This window comes from Chrysemys picta, chromosome 4 (assembly GCF_011386835.1).
Source record: "Chrysemys picta bellii isolate R12L10 chromosome 4, ASM1138683v2, whole genome shotgun sequence".
Lineage (NCBI taxonomy): Eukaryota > Metazoa > Chordata > Testudines > Emydidae > Chrysemys > Chrysemys picta.
Window position 1 is genome coordinate 35,032,540 of NC_088794.1, and position 20,817 is coordinate 35,053,356.

At 40.7% G+C, this 20,817-nt stretch overlaps 1 long non-coding RNA gene and 1 other non-coding gene across 4 annotated transcripts; both read right to left on the reverse strand.

Annotated features, from left to right (window-relative positions):
• Positions 1-516: 516 nt before the first annotated feature.
• On the reverse strand, positions 517-19,973 carry LOC101948202 (uncharacterized). Of its 3 annotated transcripts, XR_010600474.1 has the most exons (5): positions 19,459-19,972; positions 9,433-13,410; positions 3,410-8,324; positions 1,210-1,302; positions 517-636 (listed from the first exon to the last, which is right to left on the reverse strand). It is a non-coding gene; the product is annotated as an uncharacterized LOC101948202 (long non-coding RNA). The 3 variants fall into 3 exon arrangements; XR_010600472.1 differs by having other exon boundaries at positions 3,410-13,410; positions 19,459-19,973; XR_010600473.1 differs by lacking the exon at positions 19,459-19,972 and adding an exon at positions 14,422-16,091 and having other exon boundaries at positions 3,410-13,410.
• LOC112061728 (small nucleolar RNA SNORA52) lies at positions 3,073-3,205 on the reverse strand. The gene has a single exon (XR_002890358.1). It is a non-coding gene; the product is annotated as a small nucleolar RNA SNORA52 (small nucleolar RNA).
• Positions 19,974-20,817: the final 844 nt, after the last annotated feature.

Consider the following 20,817-nt stretch of genomic DNA (forward strand, 5'->3'; position numbering starts at 1 on the left):
AGCTATGAAGTGATTTTAGATTTTGTGTTTGCACATTTGATGAAGTTGAGGTATGCATTGCTTTTAGAGATCTGTTGGAGATGGAAGTGAAATCCCTACAGAATGTGTTACTCACAGCATTGTAGGCAATATGCAGGTGGAAAGGAATGCACAAGTTTTGGAATAAGATCTAAATCGGCAAAGAAATCAGTGCCATTTTGGTCATTTACATAATATAATAATTTAGGAGAATTAGCTTTGATGTGATGCAATTTACAAGCTAATTCTGATTTTCTGCCCATTGGGTTTCACAACATGATTTAGCATCAAGTGCATGTTTAGGTGCCTCAGGGTGGGGTTTCAAAGGTGTCTAAGTGATATAGGAGCATAAATGTAATTGGCTTCACCTACATGCAGAATCAACGAGGCTACATAAAATGTTTTTTTCCCTTTAAACAAAGCCCAAATCCACATCACTGTTAGACAAGAGAAAAAACTCCAGGGGCATTAGGGTTATTATAACAAAACACCTCAACATCCATTTTAAACAAAGTGTTTTATTAGCTTCTGTAGCAAAAGTTTAGTCAAATAGGCCAAATCCCATGTCATCATCAGATTCCTCAGACTCCTCCTTCTTCTCTTCTTTCTTCTCCTCAGCTGCAGAGAGAAAAGTGTTTACTCATCTGGGAATATTTACAGTACATTTTGGACATTGCAAGTGTGAGGAGATCCCAAAACACGCTCTCTTCATGGAAGCATATCTTCCAATTAAATGGACACAAGTCACCCCTTTAAGTTTCAGTCTCTATATCTACTCTGTGCGGTGCTAACGGATTCAGTTTCTTTTTAACCTATACGTTTAAAGATTAAGTGCCAAATTTTGCCTTCAGAGACATGCACAACTCTCAAATTACATCCACAGGAGTTGCATACACATACCTGAGGGTCCATTTTGGCTCTATAGACTTAAACCAGAACAAATTAGTGAAGGTGAGGAGCAAGCAACTGTGTATAACTCTTACTGGTTGGCTGGTTTTAACTAACCGCCTTCTATGTACACCATTTTAACAGTTCATTCCCAGGTACAGTGCAGAGATTGTCCTCAGCACTAAACTATGTCAGTTAATATTTCAATCTCAGGACAAGAAGCCAAACTACAATAAAAGAAGGAAAAGCTTCCTAAATTTACATGATGGGAATTAAGGCACTAAGATTTTAACGTATACTCACCAGCAGCAGGTGCAGCCGCAGGAGCAGCAGAACCTGGTCCAGCTGAGACTGCTACAGCTCCACCAACTGGCATGCTGGCAAGTTTGCCGTTACCTGTAAGGAACAAAAGGGTGGAGAATAGTAATTAAGCACTCAGAGTAGACCTGGCCCTGCAAATACTGCAACGTGCAAAACCAAAGTTATGTAGTAAGATGGCACCTATTCAATATGGTATATGGACACGTCTGAGAAAAATATATAAAAATACATAAGGGATGTGATTACAGGCTAGCCTCTGACAAATTAACCCACACTAGCCACTTGCAAGGAACAAGGTGCCGGGTATTTTTGTTTGTTTAAAATACAGCACATTCTACAACAAGATTCCAGAGTTTAAGACTGAAACACTGGGCAGCTAGCCTACCAAAAAAACCAATCTGGTGTTGACAATAGTTTGGGGCAGAATTTTTTTGCCTACAAAATCCCCCAAAGCTCTCTAAATCCATATTAAAAAGTAAGACATCAACAGCAAGCAAACTTTACCAAAGAAAGAAAAAGGTATCCTTCGAGAAGAGCATTTCCAATATGACCTCTGCTAGGTCCTGTCTAATCTATATTGTCTAGAATGTGCTACAACCTTGGACTTTGCAGGAATGCAGCACTGTTTGGGAATATGATTAGATTCCCATATATAGAAGACCAAACAACATTTTAGCGGTTCCAAGGAGTACTGTGTAATAACCAGGCCCCTCCAACACAGTAGGAATTACATTACAGATGGAGACCTTTGAGATTAATGAACTCACTACTGCTTAATGTCTCCAATTTCTGGAAAGTTAGCTCTCTACCTTTTCCCTTGTGAATACTGAGATTCCCTCTGCTTTCAAGTCTTTTTGCTTGTACTCCATTTCTAAGAATCAATTTCTAAATAATTCCTTAGAATTTCAGATTCCTATAACTAGCAAAACAAACATGTTTTAGAATCATGTCAGATATTCTAGGAAGCCACATAGAGTCGAACCTCAGTTACAAACATCTCGGGAATGGAGGCTGTTCGTAACTATGAAATGTTCATAACACTGAACAAAACATTATGGTTCTTCTTTCAAAAGTTTACAACTGAACACTGACTTAATACATCTCTGAAACTTTACTATGCAGAAGAAAGATTCTGCTTTCCCCCCTTTTTTTTTAAATAGTTTACGTTTAACACAGCACTGTACTATATATTTGTTTCTTTGTTTTTTATTGGGTCTCTGCCGCTGCCTGATTATGTACTTCTGGTTCCAAATGAGGTGTGTGGTTGACTGGTCAGTTCATAACTCTGAGATTCTACTGTATTTCTAAAATAAAATTATTCCATCAGCAGACAACTGAATCATTTTAAGTCTCTGCATGCATAATGGCTCTCTCAGGTCTTTATACAACATTCACAGAAGTATCTAATAGCTGCTGTAATTACTGATAATCATTAATGCCTGATCCTGTGAGCACTTAGGCATGTGAGTAAAGTTACAAAAATATCTGCTTAAGTGTTTGAAGGAATGGGGATTAGATCATTAGAGAGCTTTGGGCTATCTAAAAACAACGTATTTGGTCAGAGCAAAATATTCCATAAGTGGAACATTCAAATTGTTGTGCCTTTCTAAATTCATATTTATTAATTTTGCACTGAAAATAAAATGTGATTTTTCTACTTCAGTGTTCTCTCTCAATAAGATTTATCATTTCTAGGTCTCCCTGAAATAAAGAACAGAAGGCGTGTGAATTAAGTGTTTAGTTCATGAAGTGACTTCTCTGCAAAAGAAAGTTCAAGAACACAATTGGGTAAACCAAGAACTACAATTTAGAATGCTAAAGTCTGGCTCATTCTCTCACCTAGCAACATGTCCAGAAAACTCTTGTTATGAGCAGACTAACTGTAAACTCATATTTAAGAGCACTTTCCAGTTTAATCTGGTCCACAAGCGAAACCTAGCAGGTACTGGCACTGACCTGCAGGCATTAGGATGGACCCCTTCCCATTTTATGATTTATCCCAATTTGTATCTTAATTGAGAGCCCTCTAAAGCAAGTCTGATTTAATGAAGAAAAAACAAAATGAGGAAAACACAAAATCTGGTAATTCTCTGCCCTTAAGAGTCTTTAAATTAGTGACTGAACTAGAGAGGCAATCATCATAAATGTCACCCCCATGCCAACACCATGAGATTTTACTTACCCTGAGCAATGACATCCTCTATATTTTTTCCATTCAGTTCACCAATAACCTAAGGAAATTACAAAGTATTAAAACAAATTGTTTGATAAGCTGTTTTAAGTGTTATTCAATCAGGTTTCTGAGCAATACCACCTAACCAGCTGCTTGTAAGATTCCATCTTGCCTTATTTCTCAGGAGAAACAATGAATAAAGGTTTTTTAAAATAACTTATTTAAAATTTAATTTTAAATGGACAACCTATGTTAAGAGCTAAACTTATGATCTATTAAAATAATTACAAAAATAGTATTAAAGTAGTACATGTTTGCTGTTGAAGTTTTAAAAGAAAGTCAACCCACTGAACTGGGGAAAAGCACTGGTTAAGCACCAGGAACCAGAGTTTGTTGAAGTGTTAAACCAGATTTTGACAGCAGGAGCCTCTCTACAGAGAATATTTTCTTCATTTCACTTTATTCCCCTGGTTCAGTTCAATGACTAGTTCATTTAAAGTTAAGAAACCAATTGGGAGCTGAAGAAGCAGGAAAACTTGTTTTCTTCTTCCAATCAATGAATAAAAGTTAAGTGTGATTATGAGATCTGCTAGTTCTAAAAATAAGGACACAGTGACCAGAAATAATCAGTTCAATTCAACAACTAGATAATATTTCCTATGTTTAATAAATCAGTTTTAACTGCAAAACATGTTTTGATAAACTCTCTTTCTTAGGTATCAAGCACATTCAAGATTAATTTTTGATAAAATAAAACTAATGCTGTTTGTGCTTTTTTTTTTAAAAAAAGAATTTTAATTTCCATCCAAATAGAGCCACAAGTAAAAAATTAATCTAGTAATTAAGTGTCATTCATCATTTTCTAACAAAAAAGGTAAAAATAAATGCAAGTTAAGCTATATAACTGCTTATATAAACATAGTGTGTCCACATAGTTAGCAAAAAGCAGGACCAAATTTAGTATAAAAGCTATATTTAGGAGCAAATCAACATATTTCAATCTCTTTTTAGGAGAATAACCAAGAAGTATAAATACAATCCACTCTATAGGACACTGAAATCCAAACAAGTCCACAGTTGGAAATAAAAACAAGCACTAAGTGTGCCATGAAATGAAAACTGAAGACTGACACACTGGAGCATCTGTGCTTTTCTGTAGTCATCTCCTCATGAAATCCATTTCAGTGAGTTCACAATGAATTCAGGAAGCTGACGGCAATAAAGAATATAGAAGCCTTCTACAAGTCACAAAACAGACCCTCTGCAATGGTTTGTTAGGCATTTATGAGACCGATGCTGTACCCCCTTCCATGTGCATGCTTTGCAGCAGGGATCCTGAACCAGCATCCTAAGTGCTGTGTGTTCCTCAGTACTCTGACATATGCTAAAGCCCAGCTGATCATTTCAGCTTTTCACTGGAATGGAAAATTTTACTATCAAATTGGAGTCCAGGCTGGGAAAGATTAAACAGGAAAACAAACTGCTACCATCTCAGAAACAAGCATTAAAGGTCAAGGGTGCTGCAGCTTCTCCAGGTGTGTTTCAGCTATTGGATAGCAGTGCAGGATAATGGAGAGTCACAAACCAATGTAAACAATGGAGGCAAGATTCTAAAGATAGGAACTGTAATGTCAAAAGTACATTGCAGCTCAGCGATAGCAACATATCTAAACAACATTTTTCAACAACTAATCTCCTGCTCAAGTGAAGCATGCAATATATGAATTGCCGTGTTTGTGTTTATTTACTCTGAAAGATGTGTTTGAAGAGTCCTCTAGAGTTATATTGGAGTAAAATCCGGTCAGTGTTAACAAATACAGATAAGTCAATGATGACAAGAACAAATTCCAACGTAACATTGTGGGAAAGGGATGATCAGTGAAAGAGGTTATGAAGGCCCTGGAAACATCATTAAAAAAGTGTCAATTTGAAACACACAACTGAATAAGAACCTCTATTTCAGAGTGCAGAACTATATCCTAGTACTGCATGGATTCTGGTTGCACAGAACTAACCACTCTCTTGATTGGCTTTCTGAAGATTACAACTATCCATCTGAAAAACCTAGTTTCTCCAATATCATCTCTCAATGCAGCTCTTGTAATATCTGACACACAGTGTCTGCAAATAAGACGATTTCTTATTGGAAAAAATATTATAGAATTTCATCAATTGTTTTCTTTTCAATACCCTTTAAAACACACACAGAATGAAAGCTCCACCTCATTGAGAAGTATTTAAATCTCTCTTCGCTGACACTAACCCTGCAGAATCTTGTCTGTTTTTTCCTAGATATTGTATCATCTGGGTATCTCTCATTTATTTCCATGCCATTGCAGGGGTCTCAGACATTGGTCCACCTCAGTGTCTCCTATGCTCTGCCTGTGGCACACAATAGTTTGTCTCCATTTTTTGAAAGACAAACCAGGCTGTGCCATGGCAACGCTTTAACGTGCCATGTGTAGTTGCAGCATAACACTGGGAGAGAGCTCTCCCAGTGCTTAAAATAAATAAATAAATAAAACCCCACAACCCACACACCACACCTCCGTGAGCGCAGCTCCCAGCGCTGGTGCACTGTCTACACTGGCACTTTAGAACACTGCAAGTTTGAGTGCTGGGGGTGGGGGTGGGGGTGTTTTTTCACACCCCTGAGCGAGAAAGTTGCAGCGCTGTAGAGTGCCAGTGTAGACAAGCCTTAAGTGTTTCCTAATATCGAACCTAAACCTCCTCGGGTGCAGATTAAGCCAATTACTTCTTGTCCTACCTTCAGTGGATATGGAGAACAATCACAGTCCTCTTTATAAAAAGAACATAGCTGAAGACTTATCCAGTTCCCCTTTTTCTTAAGATTAAACATGCCGAGCATTATTTAAGCTTTTCTTCATAAGTCAGATTTTCTAAACCTTTTAACATTTTTGTAGGTCTCCTCTGGACTCTCTCCATATCTTTATGGAAGTGTGGCACCCAGAATTGGACACAGAATTCCAGCTAAGGCCTCACCAGTGCTGAGTAGAGTGGGACAGTTATCTTCTCAAGTCTTACATACAATGCTCCTGTTAATACAGTCCAGAATGATATTTGCCTTTCACAACTGCACTATTCATTCAATTTGTGATCCACTACTGTATAGCAGTGGTTCTCAACCAGGGGTATGCAAACCCCAGGGGGTACGCAGGGGTCCTCCCAGAGGTACATCAACTCATCTAGGTATTTGCCTACTTTTACTACAGGCTACATAAGCACTAGTGAAGTCAGTACAAACTAAAATTTCATAAAATGACTTGTTTATACTGCTCTATTTACTATACACTGAAATGTAAGTACAATATTTATATTCCAATTGATCTCTCTCATTTTTACTGTATAATTATGAAAGTAAGCAATTTTCAGTAATAGGGTGTATGTGCCACAAATTTTTGTCTGATTTTGTAAGAAAGTAGTTTTTAAGTAAGGTAAAACTTGGGGAAACACAAATCAGACTCCTGAAAGAGGTACAGTAATCTGGAAAGGTTGAGATCCACTGCACTATAACACCCGGATCCTTTTCAGCAGTACTGCTGCCTAGCCCAGTTATTCCTCATTTTGTATTTGAGGATTTGAGTTTTCCTTCTTAAGAGCAGTATTTTGCCCTTGTTTTTATTGAATTTCATTTTATTGATTTTAGACTAATTCTCCAAATTGTCAAGGACGTTGACAATTTTAAGACTGCCCTCCCAAGTGATGGCAACCCCTCCTAGCTTGGTGTCATCTGCAGATTTTATGAGCATACTCTCCACCCCATTACCCAAGTAATTAATTCATCATCACATTATCAAATCCAGAGCACCTCCAGTCATCACAAAGTCCTGGCAAGTGAGAGAAGAATCACACCCATAGTATACTTATTTTCTGGAGTCTGGATGGCTGAAGGAATTGTTGACAGGATAAGGAAGTTTAGTTTTCTGCTTCAAATCCATCTTGAATTAGCAGTAACTGAAAATTATCACCTCCTGATGGACGTGTTCAAAAAAAGTTTGACTGTTTCTGGCCAATTTTCTAGCAGATAAGAATCCACATAGCAAGAACTGTGATTCATCATCATGGTTGGCAATCTTGGCAAAGAAGCTAAGGACTAAAATAGGCACGGAGACTCAGTTAATATTGCTATAACACGCAGAAGCCCCAGTTAAGCTTGAAACACAATGGTGGAAGTATTGCAGGGAAACATACTGCCACTGCTCATGCTGTACCTATCCTGGATACAGGAAACAATAAAACTGATTCGCAGTTATAAGCACTTCCAAGTTACATGCTATTGGAACTAGGTGCCTTCTATAAGCAGCTCAGACACTGGACCATCTGACTGAAGTAAAGCTTCAGAAAAGCAACATGGTAAATTAAAACACACATTGCCATGAGTATGACTTCATTAAAATCAGTGTTAGAAGGGGCTACAAGGGTCATCTAGTCTAACCCCCTGCCAAGATGCAGGATATGTTGTGTTTAAACCATCCAAGACAGAGGGCTATCCAGCCTCCTTTTGAAAACCTCCAGTGAAGGAGATTCCACAACTTCCCTAGGCAGTTTGTTCCATTGTCCTACTGTTCTTACAGTTAGGAAGTTTTTCCTGAGATTTAATCCAAATCTGCTATGCTGTAGGTTGAACCCATTACCTCTTGTCCCGCCCTCTGCAGCAAGAGAGAACAACTTTTCTCCATCTTTTTTATGGCATCCTTTTATTTATTTGAAGACCGCTATCCTTTTGCTACCTCCAAGATCACAAACCTTCCTGGAGGCACTGCTGAACCAATGTTTACCTTTGAACAGAAGGGGGGGTGGGATCCGGGAACCATATGTCACCTGCATATCCCAGGTGGACAAACATTTCCCATTGCACAGCAGTAAAATGGTGGCCCAGGGTATAGATGTGCTGCTCGGAAACCTGCAATTATAGGAAATCCTCCATTACTTGCTACTTACAAATTGATAATAACATGTGCCATGGTTAGACTGAGTCAGAACATGGTATTATGCAGAGTTAACACCTGTCTGATCCAGGAAAAACCCTCTAGTAGCAACTTGGGTTTGTAAAGTTTTTTTTTCCATGACAAAGTTTAAAATGGAAATCTACCTCAAAAATAAAAACATTTTATTTTAGATTGAAAAGTTCAAAGTGAAAATAATTTATCAAAAAAGTTCGAACTTCACAAAACAATCTGATTTCTTCAAATAATTTGTCAAAACCAAGTTGACAAAAAAAAAAAGTGTTGCTTTGCCCAGTTCTAATTGCAAGAATAAACTTGCAACCTTACAATGTTTATAAAAAAGAAACAAGCAAACATTCATTTGTGAGGACAGAACTGCACCTTAAATTTAGGAAGTGAAATAGAAAAAAAAATGCAATGTTGATTAGTACATCTTTGTTCTTTGACAAGCCTGCAAATAAACCAAGTGCAGTTTTGCTCTGAAGCTGTAAAACTGCACTGTGGGGTTTATTCCTGCACTAAAAACTGGTCAGATTGGTTCGTGACCGATTTGATGTGTAACATTTTTTGACGGAAAATATTTTCATTATTGTAACCCTTCTGCTCCTGAGTTGGCAGCAACAAGGGCCAGGTTCAGTATCTCGGGGTTCCGTTTCAATAACGCAATGCAACACCGGCTTGAGCCCCCACCCAGTGACCTGGGACAATTACATACCACCTCCCGGGCGCCTCTAGGAGGCAATACTTCCCCTCTCGCAAGCACAGACTCTGAGTGTAACAAAAGCCTTTTAATAAAGGAGGGAAACAATGCGGCATTATGTTGGGGAAACACCACAAACAGGATTCATAACACAAACCATGAGCAAAAGACCCACCTCCAAGTAAGTTTGGCAGTGTCCTTTTCCCCTCAGGGTCTTAAATCCAATCACCCCAAAGTCCAACAACCCAAAAGTCTCTGTCTCTGGTCAGTGCCGCCCCAGAGTTCAAAAGTTTATCTGCAGAGTTTTACCCGCCCAGCCTAGGTGGAAATGGGGGGGTAGGTACACACAGGGTGTTAAGGGGTACCTTACGTGGTCCGGGGCTGACTGCCCCACCACTCTGTGGAGTTCTACTGCAGCCTTCACCACGAACAGCTCCGCTCTACCAGCCGCTCCTCCAGCTGTCCCCACAAACTGCTCTGCTCACTGTTCCGTGGGCCGCTCCAACCATCTCAAACTGCTCTACTCTGCCAGCCACTTAACAATATATCTTCAGGCTCCCCCACTAGTTAACACAGCACTCAGTGATCTCAGCTCAGTAATTTTAGCTCTTTTAGTGATTTCAGGTTGTGGTAGGGGAGCCCCAGTGCTGGTGCACCATTGGTCCAAAGTGAATTCAGCTCAGCAGTCTCTAGCTAGACTCTTAACGGAATCAAAATTAGCTCTGCTATTCAACAGTGAAGAGAGAAGATGGTGCAATTGGTGTTCCAGGCCCTCAAAAGGGGTCCATATCACCAAGTACACATACCTCTCTCCATTCACTGGGTTTTGGACCATGTCCCTTGTCTAGTGAGTGCTACTTAGCTGATGGTGAGACTCTCTGTCATAAAATAGTTTCATTATCCTTATTCACATAATCAGGGTAACACTTTATTCCTCCTGCCCCAATAACAGAGAAACTGGGGATCCCACAGCTGCCAAAGTGACCATTTTGGGCTGCCATGGGCTCATGCTAGGCGAGGTGGGTGTACCTATGCAAACAAGGTCAGCCCCTGAAGTTCTTTTCCACACTCACCATAATTCACCACCAGATGTCAGGGTAGAGCTCATCCTGACTCTGCTTTCATTATAGTGGAGTATTTTTAACCTACTAAATGTAAAGACTTTTTTTAGACAAATTTCCATTTTAAAGGTTTGTCATAGAAAAAGAAGCTTTGTGAAAAGCTTGGAATGAAAGAAAAAAACTTTCATTACTACATTTTCAGCCAGCTCTATTCACAATGATTTCCAGAGAAAGTTTGCTCACTTTACAAGTAAAAGCTGCTTTTTCTAACTGCCAGCCCTACAAACCAGAACTGCAATCAGCAGGTTCTTCCTGGATCATACATCTTGAATAAAGCCCCATTGTCAGACATTACTACACCTGTGCAGCTCCCCTATCTTCAATTGGGTTATACAGATAAACTTGGAGCAGGAGACTTGACATGATAATTGGAATTTAATTAACAGTCTGTAGATGATGCATGAGCCAGGATAGAATTCAGCTCCTGCTCTCAGCTAGGTAGGCTCTGAAGAGTTAACATTAATTTTGAACCCTGAAGTAAACTAAACAAAGATCTGTTGAATAAGAAAGTAGCCATTTTATATAGGTCTGTTTCAGAGTACAACAACAACAACAAAAGAAAAAAGAAGGGGGAGTATAAGAACCCTACAGAGTGGTCTGATAGCAACACGAGCATGTTTCCTTGTGCAGGGGCACATGACTAGAGGAGCAAAGTTTTGTGGGAAAATTGAAGAGACCAAAATCCAGCTCTACTGGTATTTGCTACAGCTGCTTTAGCATCAGAGCACCTATTGACACCCTAGGAAGTGTCAAATAAAATGACTGCATAAATGAGATGTAGAGAAGAAGCATTTTGACCCCTGAATAGTGAATAAATACCTGTAAATAAACCACTTGCAGCTGAAGAATAGGTACAAGGGGTTGCACTTTATATGTCAAATAGATTGAAAGTGGGCTTGGAAAGAGTTTAAAGCACAAACCCATACAGCTTATGTGTATTAACAGTGCACCTAGACCAGGGGTTCTCAAACTAGGGGTCAGGACCCCTCAAGGGGGCACCAGGTTATTACATGGGGGGTCCCAAGCTGTCAGCCTCCACCCCACACCCCACTTTTCCTCCAGCATTTATAATGGTGTTAAATATATAAAAGAGTGTTTTTAGTGTGTGTGTGTGTGTGTGTGGGGGGGGGGTTATCACACTCAGAGGCTTGCTGTGTGAAAGGAGGCACCAGTACAAAAGTTTGAGAACCACTGACCTAGACAATCAGACAAAGCACTGGTCTTTACAGGTAACACCAGATAGCCCTAGAATCTAAACCTGACATCCAATGGTGGGAACATCTTACCCTATTATCACAATCCACAAGCCAGGACAATGGTTTAATAAAACCAAACCAGGCCTCCATAATATTGATATGAACTCTATGCCTAGAAAGCCACATAGAATCCCATTTAAGCCAATAGGGAGTCTACAAAGTACTCATTGCAAGATGCAGACCCAAGCCACTGAAGCTAAACACAAAGCAAATGATTTCTGACAGCCAGAGGTCAAAACAGTAAAGCACCCTTGAAGTCCTCTTCTTCAAATATACAGCTTTGAGTGAATTTCCTTCCAAGCAGTCTTACCATATTTTTCCTCCTATACAGGAAAATACATTACCTACATTAATACCACTCCAAACAAACACCACCAGCCTTTCCTTTTTATACTCCCTGAATGACCAATCATCTTCTTCACCTGAGACCAGTCTCATTCTTGCCACCTTCCCCTCATGGCTGAGTTGTTCCTGTTGCACTTGTTGTCCCTCTAGTCAAAGACAGAGTTTAACACTGATATATACCTGCCTCTGGAGATTTCCATTACTTGCATCTGAAGAAGTGAGGTTCTTACCCACGAAAGCTTATGCTCCCAGTACTTCTGTTAGTCTCAAAGGTGCCACAGGACCCTCTGTTGCTTTTTACAGATTCAGACTAACACGGCTACCCCTCTGATAGGTGGACCAAAGACATTAAAGAGAGAATAGCGAAAGCCAAACATGCCTTTGTAACTCTAAAGCCCATCTGTAGAAACAGAAATCTTGCCATCCAAAGTAACTTTGACTATTTAACACCATTGTAGAGTCAGTTTTACTATATCGTACTGAAACTTGGAGACTTATTAAGACCTTACTATCTAAACTCCAAATTTGCATAAACAACTAGCAACCTTAGACAAATCCTCAATATCAGATGGCCAGAAAAAAATCACTAAGGAAGAATTCTAGAGGCAAATGAAACAGAAACCAGTAGAACAGGAAATTACAGAAAAAAATGAAGATGGCTAGGACATACATGGAGGAAAGACCCAAATAGAATAACAAGATGGGTGTTGGACTGGAATCTCTGGGGTAAGCAGCAACAAGACCAAGGATAACATGGAAATGCACAATACAAGCAGAATTGAAAGCTATCAAAATGACATGGTGAACCTAAGACTGCAGCAGGAGACTGGCAAAAATGGAAGGCAGTGGTGAAGGTCCTATGTTCTATATAGAAGAGAAGAATAAAAGAGGCAAAGAAATTGTAGCTAATACAACTTATATAGTAATAACTTTAAAGCATCTTATGCTTTCTCTTTATATGGGAACTGTGCTTATTCACACACATAAATCAAGAAAACGTTTATAAAAAGAAATCTCTATTTTGTTGAATCTTACTGGTATCATTCTGACATTTTGATTGATTGTTCCTTCTGGAGGGCAGGTACTTAGTGACAAAACATTAGAATTTCTTTGTTGCATCATTAAGGAAGACAGAAAATGGACATTGTATGAGTGCAACAGTGGATAAGGTGGATATGTATGTTTAGCTTCTTCTGAAGGATTTAGGTCTTGTAGCTTCTGACATTTTCCAAGGATTTCATTATCATGATTGTCTTCCACAAGTGGCTGTATTTTGACCTTGAGTATTGTATTTTGACTTTCAATAGTAAGAGGGTATTTGAATTGATCCAGCAAATTTCTCCAACAGCCATAGCGCATAAATGACTGTCTTGACTGGAGTGAAACCCTTCTTCACCAGGTTTATTAATTACTGTATTTTCCAAGTTAAGGTTTTCAGAATTAAATGGACTATTTTGACTAAATATTTCAGTGATAAATCCATCTTCTGTACTTGAAATTCCACCAAGCAGTGTCTGATTTTCCATAGCCACAGTTGGAATCTCAGTTTGTTCATATCTGTTTTTCTCCTTGGGGATATGTAACTTTTCTAGATCAAAATTCTTCTTGGTAAGTCTTTCCTCTATAAAATAAATAGCATAATTTTAACAAAACTACAAACACACACAATTAAAGGTGAGCCCAAACCAAAGTCTAATTCCAAACAAACCCACATGTTGGCAAAATTCATAACCAGAACTGAATTTGCAGCCGAAATTTTAGCAATTTTTTAAAAAATGCAAATCCAACACTTTGTTATATTATAGCAACTGTTAGTCACGTTAGCTCCATATAAATACTATTTATATTACAGTAGTGCCTAGAGACCAGGGCAATATTGTGCTAGCCACTCTACAAATATATAACAGAGCGACATACCCTGAAGACTAGTTTACTATCATTCTCAATACTCAAAGGGGGGTGGGATGGATTCTCATATTCAACCCCAAGGGAGACGGGAGTGTGGTGGAGAGACATAGGTACAATCCTCTAACCCTAGGGGACAGAGGAGAGAAAACAGGGCAAGTGCAAAGAAGGGTAGCGACAAGAGAAAAGGTTTTATTATTCCTATTGTGCCTAGGAGCCGGAGTGATAGATTTGCATCCAGAATCTCCAGGGATCTGGGCAAGAAATAACTAGTGCCCAGACTCCAGGATGGGGTGTCTGGAGGAACTAGTACACTGTGGTTTCTAAACAGATAAATGTGTTATCATTTGCAGAAGAAGAAAAGGGAGATGGGGACCCCAGTGGGATCATGAGCCTCAACCCTCTGTGTGTATGACTGGATTTTGAGCCTGCCCCATATGAGAGGGACATGGGTTTGATCCCCAGTGGGGCACAAGGGAGGCTGGATTGTGACCCCCATCTCCACCAGAGCACTGTGGGCTGCATTAGGGACAGCTCTCCCATGTGTGGCTCACGATACTCCCTCTATCTGCAGGTATAATGTGCATTGGGACCCCCTATCCCGGGATCACCCCGCAGCTGAGGGGGATGTGCAGTGGGACATCCCATGTCGGGGCTGGAGAGCATGCCCCACCCCGTAGGTGGGGCAACAGGGTGTGCTCACTACCCCGGGGCAATCAGCCTTCACCTTCCCCTCGCCCCGCAGCGAACTCCCGCCTTTCCCCCTCCATCCCCCTTCCGGCTCCGTGCTGGGCCTGGGAGGGGTCTGCGTGCCGAGATGCGCCGCCGCGTGCCCTGGGACCGTTGGGGCCGAGAGAGAGGAGGGGGGCCGGGAGCGCCTGCGCGAGAGCCGTGAGGGGGGGGCGGGAGGGAGCTTCTCTAGGGCTGGTGGAGTCACGTGGCGAGGGCCAAGGCGGGTGCCCAGCCCACTTCAGGCCTCGCGCGGGCTGGCCAAGGAGAGCTGCGTGCGCGGGACAACAAAGGCGGGCGCGAGAGCCCCGGGAATGCCGCCGCACGCAGAAGCAGGGCTGCATTCTAGGGCAGTGTCCAAGTCCCTCCCCGGCTTCCGCATGGCTGTCCCCGCCCGGCCCAGCAGCGCGTGGGAGGACGGAGGGCAAGGGACCAGAGAGTGCGCTCTGCACCACGCCGCCTCCGGCCCAGCCCGGCAACAGCCATTTTGAGCGGGTCCGTTCGTTCCCCTCATGGGGACAGTGCTCAGCAGCGTGTACTCATGCTTTGCAAGCACGGAGACTTCAGAATAAGGGGGGGTGGGGGGGAGAGGTTGGGGTAAGGAAACAAAGCTGGAGGCTTAAGGAGAAAACCACCAAGGTGTCTTTTGATACCCCCTGAGCTCTAATGCAAGGAGGGCGCAGCTTCTCAGGGCCCTAGCCGTAGTGTTTGATCTATTGCATGGTGCCATGCTGCCCTCTAGTGCCCACCTTTTTATCCTTACGACCGTATCATTACCCGACTTCCAAATGGTTGGCGTGAACTAGCGTTGTTGTGCCCGGGTCTTTGTTGGTGTTTAAAAATAAAGTTAAAACGAGCACTGAGCCATAGCTGTAGGTGCTCCTGCAAACGTTTTAAATGTAGTTAAAACTCCTTCAAGCAATTCTATTCTAATAGACTTTAACAGCATGTGGATTTACAGGTCCATGGAGGGTTACCACCTTTGAAATGCAAAAAACATGTCCTCTCCCGCCCCTCCAGGCAAGCCCACAGCACCGCCAACCCCCAGTCACAAGGCAACTCCCCCCTTCCCCCCAACAGCCACTTACAGTATCTATTGGGATAACATATATAGATAAGATTAACATTTGTCTCACTCTCATCTGAGGCAAATCTCTCATTAACAACCTTGCCCTGCCGCTGCTCACTCCATCCATCACTTGCTCTCTCCCCCACCCTCGCTCACTTTCACCGGTGTGGGAGGGGGTGAGGGCTCTGGCTGGGAGTGCAGTCTCTGGGGGTGAAGTCATGAGGTGTTCAGGATGCGGGAGGGGGCTCTGGGCTGGGGCAGAGGGTTAGGGTGCAGGAGGGAGTCCAGGGTATGGGCTCTGGCCGGGCAGCGCTTACCTCAGGCAGCTCCTGGATGCGGCCAGCATGTCTGGCTCCTAGGTGGAGAGGCCAGGGGGCTCAGTGCCCTATCCCCACCCGCAGAAGCCACCCCCGCAGCCAATTGGTTCCCGGCCAAAGGGAGCTGCGGAGCCAGCGCTCAGGGCAGGGACAGCACACGGCGCCCCCTTAACCACCCCTGTGCCTAAGAGCCGGACATGCCGGCCACTTCAAGGAGCCGTGCAGAGCTAGGGAGCCTGCCTTAGCCCTGTTGCACCGCCGACCAGATTTTTGTGGCCTGGTCAGTGGTGCTGACCGAAGCCACCAGGGTCCATTTTTGACCGGGCATTCTGGTTGAAAACCAGATGCCTGAAAACCCTAGCATACAGCTGCTGTATTTTCAACAGTTTTGATCTGTTATTGCTTAAACTGTGGAAGTAGGAACACTGCAGCATCTTTAGCTGGACACAAACTTTTAACGTTAGATATCCCAGTGTATTATGATAATTACGCAAATCTTTAGACCTACATAAAAAACAACTTTGGTAGATTAAATAATTTTTCTGGCAACTGGCAAATTCGTTTAAAAAAAAAAAAAAGCCAGGCTGCTCAAATACTGGCAAGGTGGTAACCCTAGGTCCACGAGCAGAGACATGAGAGCAAGGGGTAAGGAAGAAGACTCCAAAAGGATGAGTGAAAATTGTGAAACCCTTAATTTTTATTGTTCAGAGTCAGAAAGGCAGAACAAATATAATTAAAGCACAAAGTAGAAGTGTTAGATGTAAATAACTGATGAAAAGATAGTACAAGTGGAGTAAATGAGCATGATAAAACCAGTATAAATTAGTAAATCTGATATAGGAAATCACTATGGTACAAAGCATAATAAATTAGGAACTTTTTTAAATTTGTGGGGCTAAAGTCAGACACTCTAATCCATATTCCCACCAAAAACCAAAACTTTAAAAATAGTTAGGGCCATCAACCAGAGTAAGTGTTAACACCTAAATATTAAGTTTCCCAAATCACACCAAAAAGCTAAATATTAGAAAATCTGGAAATGCACAATTGAGTTGTCCAGCCAATTCCTCAATGCCATGTAATAACTGATTTACTATAATTCCTACCAAATTCTATTGCCTACTCAACCTTAGCTTTGTCCTCCTTAAATCACTGGTTGAGAATCAACCAATCAAGAATTTTTCTAAATATATACACAATATTTTAACTTGGCCGTGCTTCTTAGTATTATGGGTACCACACTAAAAAATTAGAGGTAAACTGTCATTTTCATACAACTTAAGCAAACAAAAGTGAGCAGTTTCACGGTGTGTACATAATGTAGAGGATAGGAAGATTAAAAAATTTTAATTAATGATAACCTACATTCACTGTGCATTTTTAAGATTTACATCCAAAAGAGCACATTTTTATTTACATGCAGTTGACATTCTAAGATAAATGAAATACAAACCATGTTTAGAAATTATCTGCTCCAAATAAAAAATACATAAGACTTATCATCCTTTTCAACATGTACAATAAAAACAAACTCTTCCTGTGCCAATTATATTTACATTCTCTTAAGGAATGTAAAATTGCATTGGTAACTGCACTACCTACAATTACATATGTAACATTTAAAACCTGAAAGTCAAACCTAAATATTTTCTTAATAAAAAATTCTCCTACAAGCTAATATGTCAATGCTAATTTAATACAGATTGGTCATTATAAATAGTGCATGATTTCTGCAGCTCCAAAAGGACAATTCACTGTGAAGTTGCTGCAGTAGTCTGATTAGATGCCATGCCTGCCAGTTGCAGTAAGGCTTATTTGATAAGCTCCTTGCCTGCACACTGTATCTGACCCAATAAAAATTATCTGGCCCACTTTTGTCGGGTTCCTGCATTACAATATTTACATGACTAGGCATCTGGGCCTCTTCCCAAACTTGTGTATCAAATTTGTGTGAAACCCAGAGGGAAAAATTTTTACGTGGCAGAGTCAAAACAAGATAATGGTCAGAAAATATTCATATTCTCAATCTAAAGATAAATTTGACATTTTCCTTTACAGGGCTGTTAATGTTGTTATAGCCCTGGAGCAGCAGTCATTTTTGTACTGATCACCACTGTATATGTTACATGATCCTTTTATATACAGTTGCTCTGACAAGTACTTGCCACATTTTATGCTGCTTAGGCTCTGTGTGATATAAAGACTGTCTAAAAGGAACACAACCTTGAATCCCAGGGAAGAGAGGTATCACAAAAAGCTACTTCATTTGATTTCATAGCAACCATGAACTGTGAAGGCTTCTTTACTTTGCTTTTAAAATTTCCATTATATACCTTTTTGAGTGGTACTGCTCAGTTTTTTTTTCCTTTCTCCCTCCCTCCCCATTTGCTTTCCTCATTAACTGTGTGTTGATTCTCCATGGCCCTACCCAGAGCCTCTCCAGGCAGAGACCAGAGAATGCTAGATTTCACCATTCTGGCATTACCATTTGACTGTCTTAATCCTTTCCCCTTAAAGATGTTTGGAAATGTGGTGGGTGCTGCTTTAAACATGAGGGTAGACAAGATGCAGTTCCTTAGCTGCAGACAGTCTTCTCCTATGGATTGTCCAATGGGTTTGTATGTAGCTAATGGCTACGTTCCCTGGAGTCCCAGAGAAAACGTGCATGAGATGCAGCAGTTATCTTTGGTGACTTACACAGCAAAATGGTGATTTTTAGAAATGTGGTGGTTCTGAAACAAAGTTAATTCATTGTCTCACCAGGATTGGTCTTTCATTAGACAGACAAAGGGGCATTTCACATAGAGGTCCTCAGCCAAATTGCAATGTGTAAAAACATGAACTCTTATCCTATGTTGCACCTAAATAAATCAACTTGAGAATTAAATTTACAATCCCATCCTCCTTGTTCAGCATAGAAAATGTATAGAAATAATTCAAAAAACAAGAACCCCACAGTGTAAGGTTTCCCTGTATTTGAGGCCTTTCATTTTTAAGGCACTGGTTCATACAAGATGCAGGTATGTTCATATGGTAATAAAATTAAGATGCGGCAAACTATATGATTATAAAACAGAGGAAAATAGGTGATACCTGCCATTCTTTTATGTAATGCAACTATTTTACCACCCTGTCAAGGCTGTATCCCCACTTTGAACTTTAGAGTACAAATGTAGGGGCCTGCATGAAAACTTCTAAGCTTAACTACCAGCTTAGCTTTGGTTCCGCTGCCACCATTTCCAATGGATTCCCTCCCTGGGAAGCCTTGAAAAACCTTCACCAATTCCCTGGTGAATACAGATCCAAACCCCTTGGATCTTAAAACAAGGAGAAATTAACCATTCCCCTCCTTCCTCCCACCAACTCCTGGTGAGTCAAGATCCAAACCCCTTGGATCTTAAAACAAGGAAAAATCAATCAGGTTCTTAAAAAGAAGGCTTTTAATTAAAGAAAAAGGTAAAAATCATCTCTGTAAAATCAGTATAGAAATTAACCTTACAGGGTAATCAAACTAAAAGAGCTCAGAGGACTCCCCTCTAGTCTTAGGTTCAAAGTACAGCAAAGAAAGATAAACACTCTAGTAAAAGGTACATTTACAAGTTGAGAAAACAAAGGAAAACTAACACGCCTTGCATGGCTATTTACTTACAAGTTTGAAATAGGAGAGACTTGTTTAGAAAGATGGGGAGAACCTGGATTGATGTCTGGTCCCTCTCAGTCCCGAGAGCGAACGCACAACCCAAACAAAGAACACAAACAAAAACCTTCTCCCCCCCCCCCCCAAGATTTGAAAGTATCTTGTCCCCTTATTGGTCCTTTAGGTCAGATGCCAGCCAGGTTACCTGAGCTTCTTAACCCTTTACAGGGAAAAGGATTTTGGAGTCTCTGGCCAGGAGGGATTTTATAGTACTGTACACAGGACAGCTGTTACCCTTCCCTTTATAGTTATGACACACCCACTGTAGCATAGACTTATTTCCAAGAAGCACAGTATATTTTCAGTTAGTGCATTACATTAGGTTATGTCAGGTTGTCATATATTTTCAATGCAAAGAAATACCTTTAAAAAGTGACAACTTAGATGAATACTCACAAGTCTTGTCACTCTCAGACAGAAGCAGCAGATATACTAATTGATGTTTTGCAAATGTAAGCATTCTTTTTCTCAAGTTTTTGTGAAAAAGTAACACAAACTCACCCCACTACCTTTATACTCCACATGTTCACTTTTGGACATTTTAGTTCTACTGGTTTTTCTTATCTTAAATATAGTTATAGTCAGTAAAGTGATGATAAAAATAACACAAAGGGGATTCCAAATTTTGTTTCCCTCAATGATTGCCAGATCAAATTTGCTCAGTTTAAAAGGCATAAACTGAGTTTTCTAACTAGTGGTCCTGCAAACTCCTTTTGAGAACTGAAAACTACATTGAGAGCTTTCTACCTTACCACAAATTTGCTGGTAATTTAATTTTATTGTACAAGATAAACTAGACACTACCTCACTCTTCTACAGCTCCTAGGCTATGCTGTGCCATAGGAATAAACATGTGGAAGGAAGGGGTTTTTGAACAGTGTGAGATACAGTATCCCTCATAGGTTTAAAGGCAGGTAGTGTTTTTACTAGAGTGTAGCAAGACCCAGGATAGAGGAAAAGGTCATATCTTGGTCTAGGTCTCCCCCCTACCTGCAATTATGTTCTCCCTGTGACAGGAAAAGCAGGGCTATATTAGTTTAAACATGTCACTAGAACCCTGATGTAAAAATGCAGCTCTACAGTCTTATATGGATAATCTGGGAATAGTTTATTTCTTGCAGTATTTATGAGTGCAATATGAATGCACATCAATGTGAAGAGTAAACTTTGCAAATCTTATTCAACACTTCATGTCATTTACTGGGGATATTCTGTCAGCCAGGACCTGCATGATCCTTAGAATTCAGACTATAGATGTGTAAAAGCATCTGGGAAATAGCAAAATAATTTTTGCAAAGTGCCTTTTATTTT